The sequence below is a fragment of the Calidris pugnax genome, unplaced genomic scaffold (genome assembly GCF_001431845.1).
Source record: "Calidris pugnax isolate Ruff unplaced genomic scaffold, ASM143184v1 scaffold83, whole genome shotgun sequence".
Classification (NCBI taxonomy): domain Eukaryota; kingdom Metazoa; phylum Chordata; class Aves; order Charadriiformes; family Scolopacidae; genus Calidris; species Calidris pugnax.
In genome coordinates this window covers 165622-179881 of record NW_015090802.1, presented here as the reverse complement: position 1 = coordinate 179881, position 14260 = coordinate 165622, and the positions used below count along the sequence as shown (strand labels likewise).

Below are 14260 nucleotides of genomic sequence, written 5' to 3'. Positions count from 1 at the left end.
GGGCAGAGGAACCCCAAAGCAGGGTTCAGCAATGCCCCAAGGCACCCTGGGGCACCCCTCTGCCCAGGGACAGCGTTGGGGGGACCAGGAGGGTGGCAGGACCTCCTGTGCTGCCTGGGGAGGATGCGGGTGATGCCGGAGCAGGCAGGCAGCGGCGGTGGGGATGGTACCCAGAAAGCTCCACCTCTGCCGGTTGCTTAGCGACCAGCATCCCGCAGGAGCCACCTCGCCTGCACATCCCTGCCAGCAGCGCCAGCTCTGCTGCAACGGCTCCAGCAGCCGAGGTGAGACCAGAAACCTCCACCTGGAACCCACCAGCTTCCCCCTTCCCGCTGAAGCAGCGGGGCCTGGCTGTGCTGGGGACACGTTGCAATGTGTCCCTGCACCCGTTGGTCCCCACGTCTCAGCCCCAGCCTTGCCACACACCTAAGGCCTTACAGAAAAGGGAACAAAGCTCTTAGATGAGACAGATGTCCTACCCCAAGTCCAGCTGCTGCCCCCAGAAGCTGATAAATGCTAGACAGGGAAAGGAAAAGGACAAACAGAAGCCACTTCATGCCATCTGAGCCCATCTCAAATAGCCAGCACAGCTGACCTGGAAGGAGCATCTCCCACAGCACCACACAACCCTGCTTTTCCAGGGACACTGATGCACCTGAGCAACCCCATGCTCTGCTCACCATCATCCTTCACAGCTCAGGTCCCTCCAGCAAGTCCCCAAGCTGCAAAGGGCAAATCACAAGCCTCAGCATTGGCTCCTGCTTCCCGACCCATAGAGGCCAACGTACTTGGGATTTTCCAATCCCTCCAAACATCTCAAAATTCCTTTACAGGGAAGAAAATGCTACAAGTTCACAGGAAGAAAAGTAGCAGATCAGTAAGTGACACAGGCAGAAGCTGGAGCTCAAGGAAGAGAACTGCTCTTGCAAACGTTGTCTTGGGCACTGCCTGCTCTTTGTGCTGCTGTTCATCTCACTTGTGAGTGAAGACAGATGAGCTGGAAAGAGGAGCAGGAAATTGCTATGTTAACCATGGAAAATGGAGACTGGAAAATAGACCTTCTGGGGCTTCCTGAAACTGTCCCCAGCACCGGTGTCTCTAGCAGAGGTCCAGCCTCTCCTGGATCAGAGATAAAGAGCAACTCAAGCTTTTCCTTCTGCTCCGTACCTGAAAAGCCGATCAATCATCAGTGCTGCAAGAAATCAATGCGACTGCAAGCACATTGCCCCAGAGTTCCATTGAAAATGCTGAGGGGCTTCCAGGAGCTCTCAGCCCTGCAGTAACAGCCTCCTTGCAGCTTGGCACCGGGCGCCAGCACCGCAGGTGGCAAAGGCCCCGTGCATTGAAGTACCCCAAGATACCTGCAGTTGGGTTTCCAGAGGCTGCTCTCCCAAAGGTCCCCACCTTCCCTTGCACCCTCACCCGGGGCCACACCAGATGGCACAGGAGATGCCACTGTGCTGCCGTGGCCTGGTGTCCTGAGCCCAGCTCACTTACCAGCATCATCAAAACCAAAGGTTTTTGAGTGGAGTAGAATATCTTAGGTGGGTTGGGTTTTTTTTAAGATTTGGGAAAGAGATGCTTTATGCAACAAAAAAGTATCTTTTTTTTAAAAAAAAAAACACACCAATCTAATCTAAAAAACCCCTATTCTTCTTTGAATACAGGTTCAATAAGTCCCAGAAGACTGGTTGAACGGGGCAGCAACCAGGACCCACAGCAAGCTGCTCTGCTCAGCCCCACCTCCCGCTCCCTCCTGCGGCAGGCAGCCGCCTTCTGCCAGAGACCGAGACGGTGACGCCTCTCCAAGAGCAGGCTCGATCTGGTCCTGAGACTACAAACAAAGCCACCTCTTGAGGTGTATTCCATTTGTGTTGTCTAAATCCCAAATGCAAAGCTTTAAGTTATTCCCTCCTCCCCCCCCAGCCTTCAACTGGAAGCCAAAGTCTGAATCACCCCCGGAGGCGCAGGCGGGTCCCCACTGGTGGCAGGCAGCCGGGTGGGTGCAGGTCCTCTCCCGATGCCCGGCCTCACATCTGCCCATGCTGTGCCTGCAGACCCCACACAGGAATCCAGCCCAGGTACGACACCCAGTTTACCCCTTAAAATTGACCCTTTTCATCCCTGGTACCACTCCTCTACATCCATGCGACCAGATGCCAACCCTGCCAGAGGGGTGGTGGGAATCGGGGCCATTTAGCAGACGCACAGATATAATCCTGACAAACAGCTGTACAAACCCATGCCGGGGTCAGAACTGGGAGAGATGCCCGGAGACCCCCAGCTCCCACTGCAGAACTGCTCCAGCCTGGTGTTCTCCCATCCAGCATCGTCCATGCCTCACCCCGGTGGGGACCCACCACTCCAGCCGGCCTCCCAGGCAGGAGGCAGACATTTTCCACTAAGCAAATACTGCTGGTTTTCCCTCGCTCTTCCCCCAACCCTTCCATTTTACCTCTTGGACAATCCTGAGCAGTTGTTTTTCTCGGCTGTTTAATCTCCCTCCAGCTCCCAGAGGATGTACGCTTAGCGCCTGCAGAAGCTCATCCAGCTTTGATGTGTCTCAAATTCTACCCCCAGGCAGGTGACGGGTATTCAGGGAACTTGCACAATTAAATGACAACAGAAGGAAGGGCTGGAGGAGAAGTTTTTAAATAAAAGAAATAAATAAATAAAGGGAGGGGGGAAAAAAAAGCAAACCTGAATGAAGCCTCCTCCCCACTGCACCCAAGGGCAGAGCCTCAGGGAGGGCAGAGCCCGTGGTGACCACCAGTGCCCCCTGCTCTCCTGCCCAGAGAGGAAGGTCCCAGTCCATAGCGCAGGCACCCTGGGCACAAAACCCTGCTCCTGGCACAGGAGGGTGCTGTGGCCAGCCTGAGTGTGGGGAGCAGGGACCCCACTGCCACAGCCAAGTCCCCACCACGGCACAACCCAAGGGAGACGTTTGTCCCTGGCTGGCAGAGGCAGCAGCACTCCCCGGCACACGGCTTGTGCCACGCAGACCTGGGCACCGGCTGGCACGGCTCCTGCCCTCCCAGCTAAACCAGGGCAGCCTCAGCCAGGACTGGGGATGAAAAGCCAGCGGCAGCTCCAGGCTCATCCCAGCCTGACCCCTCTGTCCCACACAGGCCAGCCTGGCAGAGGGGCTACCAGGCAGTGACACCACAGCTGCCAAGAGCACTCTCACCGCAGCATGAGGGGAAAAAGGCAGAGATACCTCCTATACACAGCAGCTGTCCCGGATGGGTTCACTGCTTTCCACTGTGGCCTCCGGACAGTGGGCAGGACAGTCATCCCACAGACCCGAGGAAGGTGTCGGGGGGAACGGTGCAGGGAGCTGCTGGCGGTTACCCAGGGCTGGGCACACAGGTAGAAGGCATGGTGATGGAAGAGGAGTTGTGTGGGTGACAGGATGAGGGGACACAGGCAGGGCTGTAGCCCTGGCAGAGCAGCAACACAGTGTACCCACCTCCGGGCTGGCACAGCACCACGTGCCTCTGCTCGCTGGTCCCTGGTCACCCCTCAGGGACCTGAAGGTGGCCCATGATGGGGCCTTCTAGAAGAAGAGAGATGTCTGGACTTTCCAAGAGACGAGTCTGCCTGTCTCAGTCACCAGGTGGAAGAGCTGAGCAGTGCCAAGGCCACCTGCACCCCACACAGTCTCTCACCCCCTCAGCATCACCCCACCACGGCCAGCAAAAGGGACCCACCTGGGAGATGGCTCTGGAGCACAGCCCCTGATCCATGCCATTAGCACCCACATTCACCCAGCCCTCCCCAGCCTGCCCTGACTTCGGGGCATCCACCCAGGGCACTGGTGTGGCCACGGCCACGGCCACCAGGAGCCGCTGGGATGGGGGCTCCATCACCAATGCCTCTGGGGACGAGGCGGCACACACACCACACAGCACCGCGTCCCCTGCGACAGCATCAGGGACAGCCACTGGGGCTGTGACTGGTGGCAGCGAGGGGGTGGGACAGCGATCCGCCCGGCGCGGCCGCAGCATCCGCATCTCCCCAGCGGCTGAACATCTCCGTCTCCCCGGCAACCCGGGTACCAGCGCCTTCTTACTTGCAGCCGAGCGGTCTTGTGCAGCAAAATCCACCCTGAATCCCTCGCAGGATCAAGGCGGCCCCCTCCTTCCCTCGCCCTCCTGCCCTTCCCATCCAAAATTCATCATTAAAGCATGGCCTTGCGGTGAGGAACAAGCAGCACCACAGCAGGGCCATGGGGAGCGGCAGCACTCCCACTCACCCCGCCAACCACCACCACTGGGTTTACTGGGAGCCTCCGGGCTGTCAGCCTGAGGAACGCAGGATCTGGGCAGCAGCCGCATGAGGAGTGACGGGTGCTGTCTCAGCACCGGGTACCTCAAATGGCCTGAGCCTTTACATGCACATGAGGGCAGGACAAGCATCCTCCAAGTGACACCAGTGACAAAGGGATCCAACCTCACTCTCCATCCAGCACCTCCGGTGGCCTCAAAGGCTCCGAAAGCTCCTCACCACAGCACAAAGCTGCCCTCAGTGCCCCACCAGCTTCTCCATCACCCTACCAAGCGTCCTGCCTGCTTTGCAGGCGGGGAAGGACACACAAGCCAAGACCCGAGTCCTGGGGCAGCATAGGGCTCCAGGAAGAACTGGCCCTTTCCAGAGATCCCTGAGCAACGTCACAGGAGAGAACACACCAGACACGCTGAGGACCCTCTCAATGCTGTGAGCTGAGGCATGACAAGCCCCCAGTCCCCATGGAAGCAGCATCACCTGAGGAAGAACCAGGGAGGCAGGCGAGCCCCAGCATCCAGACCTGCTCTCAAGATGGGGCTGAGCCTGGCAGGCTGCAACATGGGGAGTAGATCCTGCCCCATAGAACCTGCTGGCCTCCCACCCAGCAGCTCTCAGCACATGCTCTTGTAGCTGCTGAGGGTGGGAAGTGGCTCAAATGCTGCTTCACCCCTTGAACAACAGGGAAGAAAGCCAAGAAAGGAAATTCAAAAGCCTCTGTCCCAGAAGAGAGGAGAGAGCCACAAGGGCTGTGGAAGAGCTGGGCTGGGAGAAACCCAGAGAGGTGCCACCACCAGCACTCATCTCTTGGAAGATGATGCCCTGGAGCATACCCACACCAGGGCTGGGTGCTCTCCTGCACGTGGTCCAGCCTCCACATCCACCCCTGGGAGCAAGTCTTGCAGATCCCCACCCCACACTGCGCCTGCTCAGATACTGCCTACGGCTTTGCATCCCTTGGGTCCTGCTGTGCCAAAAAAGCTGCTGAAACACCAATCCCGGGTGGCAAGCCCTCCTCCGCAGGGATCTGAGAACGGACAGCTCTTCCTTTCCACCCAGCCCCAGTGGGACCACCAGTTTAGCAAGGCAGCAGCAGTCCCAGCCCTGCACACACCCTTGGCCAAAACCAGTGGTGAGGGTGGTACATCGCATGGGAACAGACCTCTCCACCCCACCGAGACCTGCCAAGGACTTGGGTGAGTGCCATCAGAGCAGCAGAGCTGCATTTTCCAAGGAAAGCTCCATCTCCTGCTGGGTGTCAAAAGGTGGGACAAGATCCCAGCCCCAGCATGGCTCACAGGCAGAGGAGCCTTCAAGAGCCAGGCAGAGGCGGGCAGAGGCGGGTGGGCATCCCAGCTCACCCCCAGCATGGGGGAAGCCTAGGTCCCGCCTGACGTGATGCAGAAGAGGTTAAAAGTACCAGCCAGAGCAAGCAGGGTGTCTGGCCGGGAGCCAGCCTTTCCCAGGCTGAGTTTGAAGGAGCTGGCAGCTCTCCCCCACCTCCGGGGCACGCATTGCCACATACCGCAAACCTGTTTGCTCAGCCCCGGGCCAAAGCAGCTGGGATGGCACAGAGCAAGCTTCATTGACCGAGGCATGTCTCCCAGAGAGGATGGGCCCCAAATCAAGAGGAAAGTGCAGCAGCAGCCCTGAGCCGGGGCGGGGGGAGCCGGCACGGCCTCCCCAGCGCTGCCAACACCCGCTGCCAGCTCCTGCCGGCTGTGCCGGGCTCCTGCCGCCGCGCGGGGTGAAGGGCAGGCAGGGAAGGACAGGGTCACCCTCCCAACGGCTCCACAACATGGACTGACAGCGTTTCTCCAGCAAAAAGCGATCTGTGCACCCTCCTGGGCCAATTCTTGTAATAAGGATCTCCTCCTGCCCAGGGCGCTGGGGAGGGACCTCTGTGCTCATCTGCACTTCGCAGCCCCTACAAACCGCCTGCGGGCAGAGCCACGGGGCTAAACCATCCCTGTGCTTCCTCCAGAGAGCATGGGGGGCTCTGCTGGCCCCTCCGTGCTTTTTTGGGTAGGGATGGGGCTGCCCAGGAGGGACCATGGTCAAACGGAGCAATCAGACCAGAGAGGGACCAGGTTCTCCAGGGAGACACCGGGATCACCGGTGCAGCAGCCGTCCCTCCTCTCCTACTCCAGTCCTCGGGCAGGAAGCCCTGGGGTCTTCTGGTGCTGCAGAGGGAGGGAGATGGAAGCAAAGGCTGTGATGGTAACACCCTGCTCCCTGAAACCCACTTCACCCAGCTGCAGATACACCCCATGGCTGCTACTGCAGAGCAAAGCACCTCAGATACACAGCAGAAGTGGGCAGGGGGGTTGCAAACCACCGGGGTGACACTGAAGAGCAGCTCCCGCCCCAACTCCAGGTCACCTGCTGCCTCTGCAGCAATCACCACATGTGGACAAAAGCAAGCGGAGAAAGGTAGAGACCACAGTCCAGCCATCTTGCGCTGGGATGAAGCAGCCAGGGGAGATCAGCTGCCTCATGTGCAAGAACAACAGAGAACCAGCCACCCTGGAAGCCACAAGGCCAACCTGTAAGCAGTGTGTTGGAAGAGTGGAGGAGCTCAAGTAGGTGAAGAGCACCTAGAGCAAGGGAAGCCACTGAAGGGAGCCCAGTTCAGGCACCTGCTTGGCCCTACCTTCTCCCATCTTCTCTCTTCTTCCAAAAGAAAGTCCAAGCTCTCTGCCTATAGTCATTGTCCCCTGATCTGCAGCACCAGAAGAACCTTCTTTGGAGTCTAAAGAAGGGCCTACAAAGTTCCATTTCCACCAATGGTCATGTTTTGTGCTCCACTTCCAAGGAAGATGGAGTGGTTCAGTTGGAAGGAACCTACAACAATCATCTAGTCCAAACGATGGATGACCATCTCCTTTGAGCAAGCTTCCCCTTCACCCTTGCCTACCAAATCCCAGCAGCAAGCCCTTCACCACATCCAGGAGGTAGGATACTACATCAGCCGAGAGGGAGCTGTAGGAACACAGAGAAACGAGCAGCTCATCTCCAACACGATCACTGTGCCGTGACGGGAGTGTCACCAACCCTTCCAGAAGTGAAGGGACACCTCCCTCAACACAAAGCAGCACCTGGCCCGTGCTGTACTAGCAAGATTCCTCTTGCCCGGACTTGCCAGGGAGCTGGGACCTACAGGGGACTGGCACAGGCTTGGTGAGTCTGCTCAGAGCACAAAGCCATAAGCAGTTCTGCTGGGCAAGTGCTTCCCCATGTCCTCGGTGCTGGCTCACGACACTCAAAGACACCCAGACCTGGGCCACTGACCCCCAGCTGGACCCAGGACACCAAGGCTACCAGTGAAAGTGAGGGGCTAGCCAGGCACTGGGGTCACCACAGAGGCGGTGTGTGTCCTCCTACTCCCAGTGCCACCTCAGTGCGGGGAACCCCAAGAGGGACTCACCCCCTGATGCAGGGGCACAGCTTCCCACCAGGCATTGCCCAGGAGCTGAACGCTCCCACATCAGCGGTGGCCAGTGCCCAGCCTCCCCAGCAGCCTTCCTCAGGCAGAGGCCCAGAGAAGAAGCACACAGGAAGGAAGGTGGAGGGAAACTGAGGCACACAGTGATGCAGGATCACGTAGAATCATGGAATGGTTAGTGTTGGGAGGGACCTTAAAGACAACCCAGTGCCACCCCCTGTCCTGGGCAGGGACACCTCCCACCACACCAGGTTGCTCCAAGCCCCCTCCAACCTGCCCTTGAACCCCTCCAGGGATGGGGCAGCCACAGCTTCTCGGGGCAACCTGGGCCAGGCTCTCACCACCCTCACACCAAACAAGTTCTTCCCCACATCTCAGCTCCATCTCCCCTCTTCCAGTGTCAAACCCTTCCTCCTCCTCCTCGGGCTCCCCTCCCTGATCCAGAATCCCTCCCCAGCTTCCCTGGAGCCCCTTGAGGGACTGGAAGGGGCTCTAAGGTCTCCCTGGTGCCTTCTCTTCTCCAGGCTGAACCCCCCCAACTCTCTCAGCCCCCCGTCCCAGCAGAGGGGCTCCAGCCCTCCCAGCATCTTCACTACACAATCCACCACTGAAGCTGGGCCTCTGCCTCCACCAATTCCCAAACTGGTCTTCCAGCACCCAAACTCTTCAGCATAGGGAGAGGGGACAAGAAACCTTGTCATTCTGTTTGCTTTCCCTACAGACATGTCCCCAGACATGGGCAGAGGTGGCATCTTGCCGGACCCACAAAGACCCCTCCTGGAGGGATGCTGTTGTAGCACTACTGGTGATACACTGCTCATAAGTAAGGAGCTGCCCCTTGAGAGCCAGGGACACCTCCAGCCCCGAGAAGGACATGGCCACAGCCCATCACCACCCTCAGCACAGACAGGGACCCCGCCTGCTTCCTGGGCACTGCCTGCCTCTGCGCCCTTCACCTCCTGTGGGCAGGAGATGACCCTTGGGGGACAGCAGGGATCCATGGATGGAGTGAGCTCCTGTCACCAGGGAAGGGGCCAGGACGGTGGGGTGCAGCCATGGAGCTCCTCGTCCCCAGTTTTCAGATGACACCACCTCCCTCCCTCCCCGGGCACAGCATGAGGGAGCACGGCCACGTTGCCCTCTGCCCAGGCTCACCTCATGGCCCAGGGGGTGAAAGCAGAAGCCAGACCTTGTCCTCCCAGCTACCCCCGGCCACACACCGCCTGCGGGACACCGGGGAGCAGCTCACGACTGGTTTCACAGGGACGGCACCGTGCAAACTTGCTGGGCACCAGGGCCCTGGAGCGGAGCAGCCCACCCCCCCGGAGGGACCCCGGGGGTCTCCCAGAAAGCCCGCACCACAAACTCCCCACTCTTTCAGGCATCCCAAAGTTTTAATTCTGCAGCTCAGAGCTACCGCTCTCCTCTCCCGTCCTCCACCCCCCAGCTGCCAGCCCCTGCCTGGTCCCTGTGAGCCCGGGGACCTGCTCCCCAGGGTCAGACCCACACCTGATGGAATCCAAGGGCTGGTTTGCAAAGACATCGCCTCCCTCAGATCCGCTGCACGAGAGAGAGCAGGGGAACTCAGCGTTAAGCGTTGATGTCCCCAAAGTCACTCCATCAGCAGGCAAAGACTCAGACAGCCAGTGGGAGCCCTTCTGTTGCCCAACTCTTAACCAAACCATCAAAAAAAAAAATATAATCCCAACACAAAGAAAGCCAGAACAAGCCCAAGCCCAGCAGTTTCATGCTTTGGTGGTAGCAGCCCAGATTTCCAGTCCTGCCAGGGGTTTCTGGCCGAGGAGCCTCCCTCCAGCACCAGCTCCGGGCTGAGCAACCCCTTCTGCACTACAAAACCCACTCAGCCTTACGTGGGATGTGGAAAGGAGAATAAAAGCTTTCAGGAAAACTCACGCTGCTTCCAGGGGCTGCTCCCAGCGCTCTGCTTGGGCAGGATTCAGAACCTGCAAAGAAGAAATCAGATTTGGTTAAAGAGAATTAAAAAAGGCTCTTCCCAGAGCTGATGGCAGAGCAGGGAAGGCCGTTAGCCGGGCTCTCTCCATCACAAGATGGTGCCCGCCCGGCTCCAGCTCTGTGCTCAGGCTCCATACAAATCCGCTCGCTGGAGAATGCAAGATCCAGATTACGTTAGAGGCCGCTTTTACTCTCAAAAAGGCTGATGTGCAAGCAGCACCTTCTCGTGCCGTCGGGCTGCCCGCTGCGTGCGTCGCGAGCCAGCGCTGCTCCTTTGAGTGATAAAAGCCAACATTTACGACAGGCAGTGCCGCAGAACCAACACACCTCCGAGGAGTGAAACAGATACCCTCCTGGCTCACACCGCCGGGCGCTACCCAAGTTCTCCTTTCAGGGCCATCTGTGCCACCCCTTTGTCCCCCGGTCCCTCTGGCGCGGTCCCTGCAGCATCACCAAGGGCAACATCTGGTCACCAGGACTTTTGCTGCGGGCCACAATGCAGGTCAGTGATGCAGGACCTGCTTCTGGACCGGCATCTGCCCCTGCTCACCCGTCCACGGCTCTGGCACATCGGGAGTGAAATCAGCAGTTTTAATAGAAACAGCCCAAATCCTGCAACAGCGTTTTTAGGTGACGGTTTTTTAGGTGACAACTGCATCTGATGGGGGCGGAAGAACTGCCCAGCAGGCACTACAGTCCCACAGCACAGCAGGGATACCTCCTGCTTTTCCAAGGGTTAATTTTCAAACGTCCATTCAACAGGCGAGGACCATCCTCCCCCCGTAAGGCAGAAGTGGAGCAGGCAGCAGGACCCCCCCGTGCAAAGCGCCCACCTCTCCCCCCCGTCCAGCAACAGCCCTCTCCCTCCCCGTGCGGAGCCCAGCACGGCCTGCCCTGGGCAACACCATCCCGAGAGCTCACCCAGGGCACAAAAGCTGCTCCACTTTCCATTTGGACACAGTCCCCGGGCGTCACGGTGACAATTGACCCACCCGTGGCCACGTGGGGCCCTCCCCTCCCAGGCAAGGACAGGACCCGCTGCCATCCCCCCCGGGAGGAAAACCCGATGCAATAAGGCTGGGAGCTTCGGCACCTCCAAGGAAACAAAAATCACCTTTGAGAGGGGGGGAAATTGCACCCCCAAAGGATCTGCAGGGGAGATACGGGGAGAGGAGGGAGTTACACCCCCGTGTGCGTGGTCCTGTCCCACTGTCACTCGAGGGGAGGCACAAGCAGGACGCCATCGGGCACTGGCACGAGGCATGATCTCATGCACCCCTGCCCCCCAGGGATAGATTCCTTCACAGCCACCACGTAGACTGGTTTTACTGGCCCATCTGTCTCACTGTGCGGGGAGCAGGGCTGGGATGCAACACGGAGCATCCCGGTAACCAGCCAGTCAGCACCAGTGCCAGCTGCACCCACAGCCCCAGGTCCCCCCAACCCACAGGCAGCGTGGGGACGGTGTCACAGGGCCCGAACACCTCCATGCCAGTGCCCAGCATGGGAGCTGAGTGGGTATCCGAGTCTCCCAGACCTGGAAACAGCATTTTCCCAACCAACTTGTCATTCTGCAGAGCACACACTGCCCATGGTCCCAGGGAAGCCACCAGCGGGTGGAGGCTACTGTCCCATGCCGTTACCTACGTGCCCACACTCCACCATCCCTGAGCCCAGGACAGACCTCCCTCTCCTTCACCTGCCTGCTCTTCTCCTGCAGCCGCCACTGCCCAGGGGCTAACGAGCCAGAGAGAAGGAGCCTCATCCAGAGCAGACCTCTGCACTCTCTCACAGCAGGACACATGGGTGTCCAACAGGCCAAGCCGGTCTGGGGAACATTCTTCAACGCTCCCACCTCCAGACAGTCTCAAAAAGCTGCAGGGATCTGTGGGGCTCTCTCCCCTCTCCGGCGCAGCCTCTGTGGCCCCGCTCCTATTCTGCCAAGCCTGGAGATTTTTGTGGGTGCCCTATGCTGGTCCCAGGTTCGCGCACCCAGCTTCCTCCCATCCCAGCCCAAGGGTGAGTTGAGAAGCGCAGTGGAGACGGGCAAGCAGACACAGAGCCCAGCACGGGAGCATCCAGCTTCCAACAGACCCCCAAGAAGGGGTGTCACATCAGCTGCCCCCGCACCCAGAGCTCACCAGGGCTGCACCGTGTCCCTCCTGCCAGGGAGGACGGAGGACGCTGTCACCAAAGGCAGGGCGGTGGCACTCGGCGCTCCCCAACCTGCCTCTGCTGCTGCTGCCAAACAAAGCCCCTGAGCTCTCCATCACACACCGACCGTCCCTCCTCGCTGCTGCGTGAAGCCGCGTTCACCGGGGCTGGCTGCACCACAGCGGGCTCTGAGCTATGGACATTATGGGATCTGAGGTACTGCATCAATTAGTATCATATTAATGAAGGGTTTGGAGAATATAAGCAGCGGGAGGGAGACCCTCCCCCAGCTCTGCTCGCTTCTGCCTGCAAACAAGCCAGCAAAAATCCATGCTAGATTGCATCGCGATCTCCTGCCACGCAGCTCTCCCCGGCGCCGGGCTGGTGTGTAAACCATCTCAGCCACAGACAGTGCCCCGGGCTTGAAAACATCCCGGAGTGACCCACATTGTCACAACGGTCGTCATCACCATCATCCAGCCTGACCCTGACGGGGCCAGCGTGGGTGCTGGGACACTCGGGGCAGCCAGACAAAGGCTATGGTCCACGCAAGGGGCAGATCCTGGCCAGCCCCGCTGGATGGGGTTAGGAGGGAGCCACACGCTGAGCCCAGCTCACTCAAATATTAGGCCAGCACGTTGCAAAAATGATGATGATGGGGCCAACAAGGGCAAGGAAGGGGACAAAGATTCATACTGTCCCCTCCACACATCCCCCAGAGCAGGAACATAAACAGGGCAGGGCAGCTTAGCTGAGCACAAAGCACGTTGGGGGGAGAGGTCCAGCCGTGCACAGGTCCACCCTGAGCTGGGACCACATCAGCTCTGCCCAGATGAGAAGGGGCAGCCCAGCCCATGCTCAGCAGGAGGTGACCATGGACCACAGCATCGTGGGCCTTCCAGGTTGCCCTGCTCACACACATGGGGCTGCCACAGGCAGCAGCACCGCACTGGGGTGGGACTGAGCTCCAAAGCTCTTGCAGAAGCCCAGGAGTGGCCAGACAGACTTACAGCAATGGTGGAACTTGCCACAGGATGGACATAGAATCACAGAATGGTCAGTGTTGGAAGGGACCTTAAAGCCCATTCAGTGCCACCCCCTGCCCTGGGCAGGGACACCTCCCACCACACCAGGTTGCTCCAAGCCCCCTCCAACCTGCCCTTGAACCCCTCCAGGGATGGGGCAGCCACAGCTTCTCGGGGCAACCTGGGCCAGGCTCTCACCACCCTCACACCAAACAAGTTCTTCCCCACATCTCAGCTCCATCTCCCCTTTTCAGTTTAAAACCATTTATCTGCACTTTCTCTACATCCTGTAGTACTCGCAGCAGTCACCCTGAAGTACGGCCATGTCACACACAAGACCAAGGTGACCAATGGGGATTTACTCATGCCATACTATCAGAAAGCATTTTTTGGTTCCCTGAAGAAGAGCCCCAGTGAATTTGCAGAAGTAATGGCCCCTGCCTGACGTAGGCATGCGTGTACCCAGATCAGACCTCAAAGAAGGTTTCTCTTCTTCTGGCCAGTTCACTCGGCAGGACCTTCATCCACCAGCAAATCTCCTAAAAGGCAACACTGCTGAAAATTCAGGCTGGAAGTTTCCCACCCCAAAGTCCACCATCAATGCTGGGTTTGAAGCCTTGTCAAAAATTGCACCTTTCCATGGCGAGCAGCAGACCCCGCTGCATGAGCCCCCCTGACGCCTTAACACGGCACTGGAGACCTTCCACACGGAGACCTTCACCGCGTCCCTCCCATCACCAGCAAAGCGGAGACCCAAAGCCATGTCAGGTGCCACACCATCCTACGCTCAGCAGGAGCTCCCGCCAGCAGAAAACACTGCCAGATCAATAGTGCACCTAATTGGAACAGTTAATTGCTTCTCTCATGCGCAGGGGTGCTGCTTCCCCAATAGGATCATTAAGGAGAAGAGCCCGCAGGACCCCTCCCAGCACGGAAGCCCCTCGTGCGTGGCCACCCGGGCGATGGTCCCACGTGGACGGGGCGGGAGGAGGATGCACAGGGCTGGTCCATCCCCTTGGCCCCGCAGCCTGCCTGCCCCTGGCCTGGCCGGGATGGCTTTCTGCTGGCACTCACCCCAGCCAGCACGATGAGCTGATTACAAAGGGGAATGTGTCATTTAAAACGCACAATCAGATTTCCCGGCCCTTCTGCCCATAACAAAATGTCTCGTGAAATGGCTCATTCTGTTCTCCCATAGAAACGTGTTTCCCTTCAAAAGCCTGATATGAAGGAGGGGGGGGGGGGGGGAAGGAAAGACAAAGCTAAAAATATCTTCTGAAAGATACCACAACAGCAACAGATTTGCAGGGAAATGAGGTGGGAAGGGGGCTGTGAATGTGTTAAAATCCTGTTTAATCTCTCCCCAGCCACCTAAAAA

General features: G+C 58.8%; 1 protein-coding gene across 15 annotated transcripts in view; it reads right to left on the bottom strand.

Moving 5' to 3' along the window:
• EPB41L1 (erythrocyte membrane protein band 4.1-like 1) overlaps window positions 1–9693 on the bottom strand; it is a 66254-nt gene extending 56561 nt beyond the window's left edge. For all 15 annotated transcript variants that reach the window (XM_014937575.1, XM_014937578.1, XM_014937579.1 and 12 more), the window contains exon 1: window positions 9644–9693. The gene's annotated coding sequence lies outside the window, so the exon portion shown is untranslated. The remainder of the gene's footprint in view (window positions 1–9643) is intronic.
• Window positions 9694–14260: the final 4567 nt, after the last annotated feature.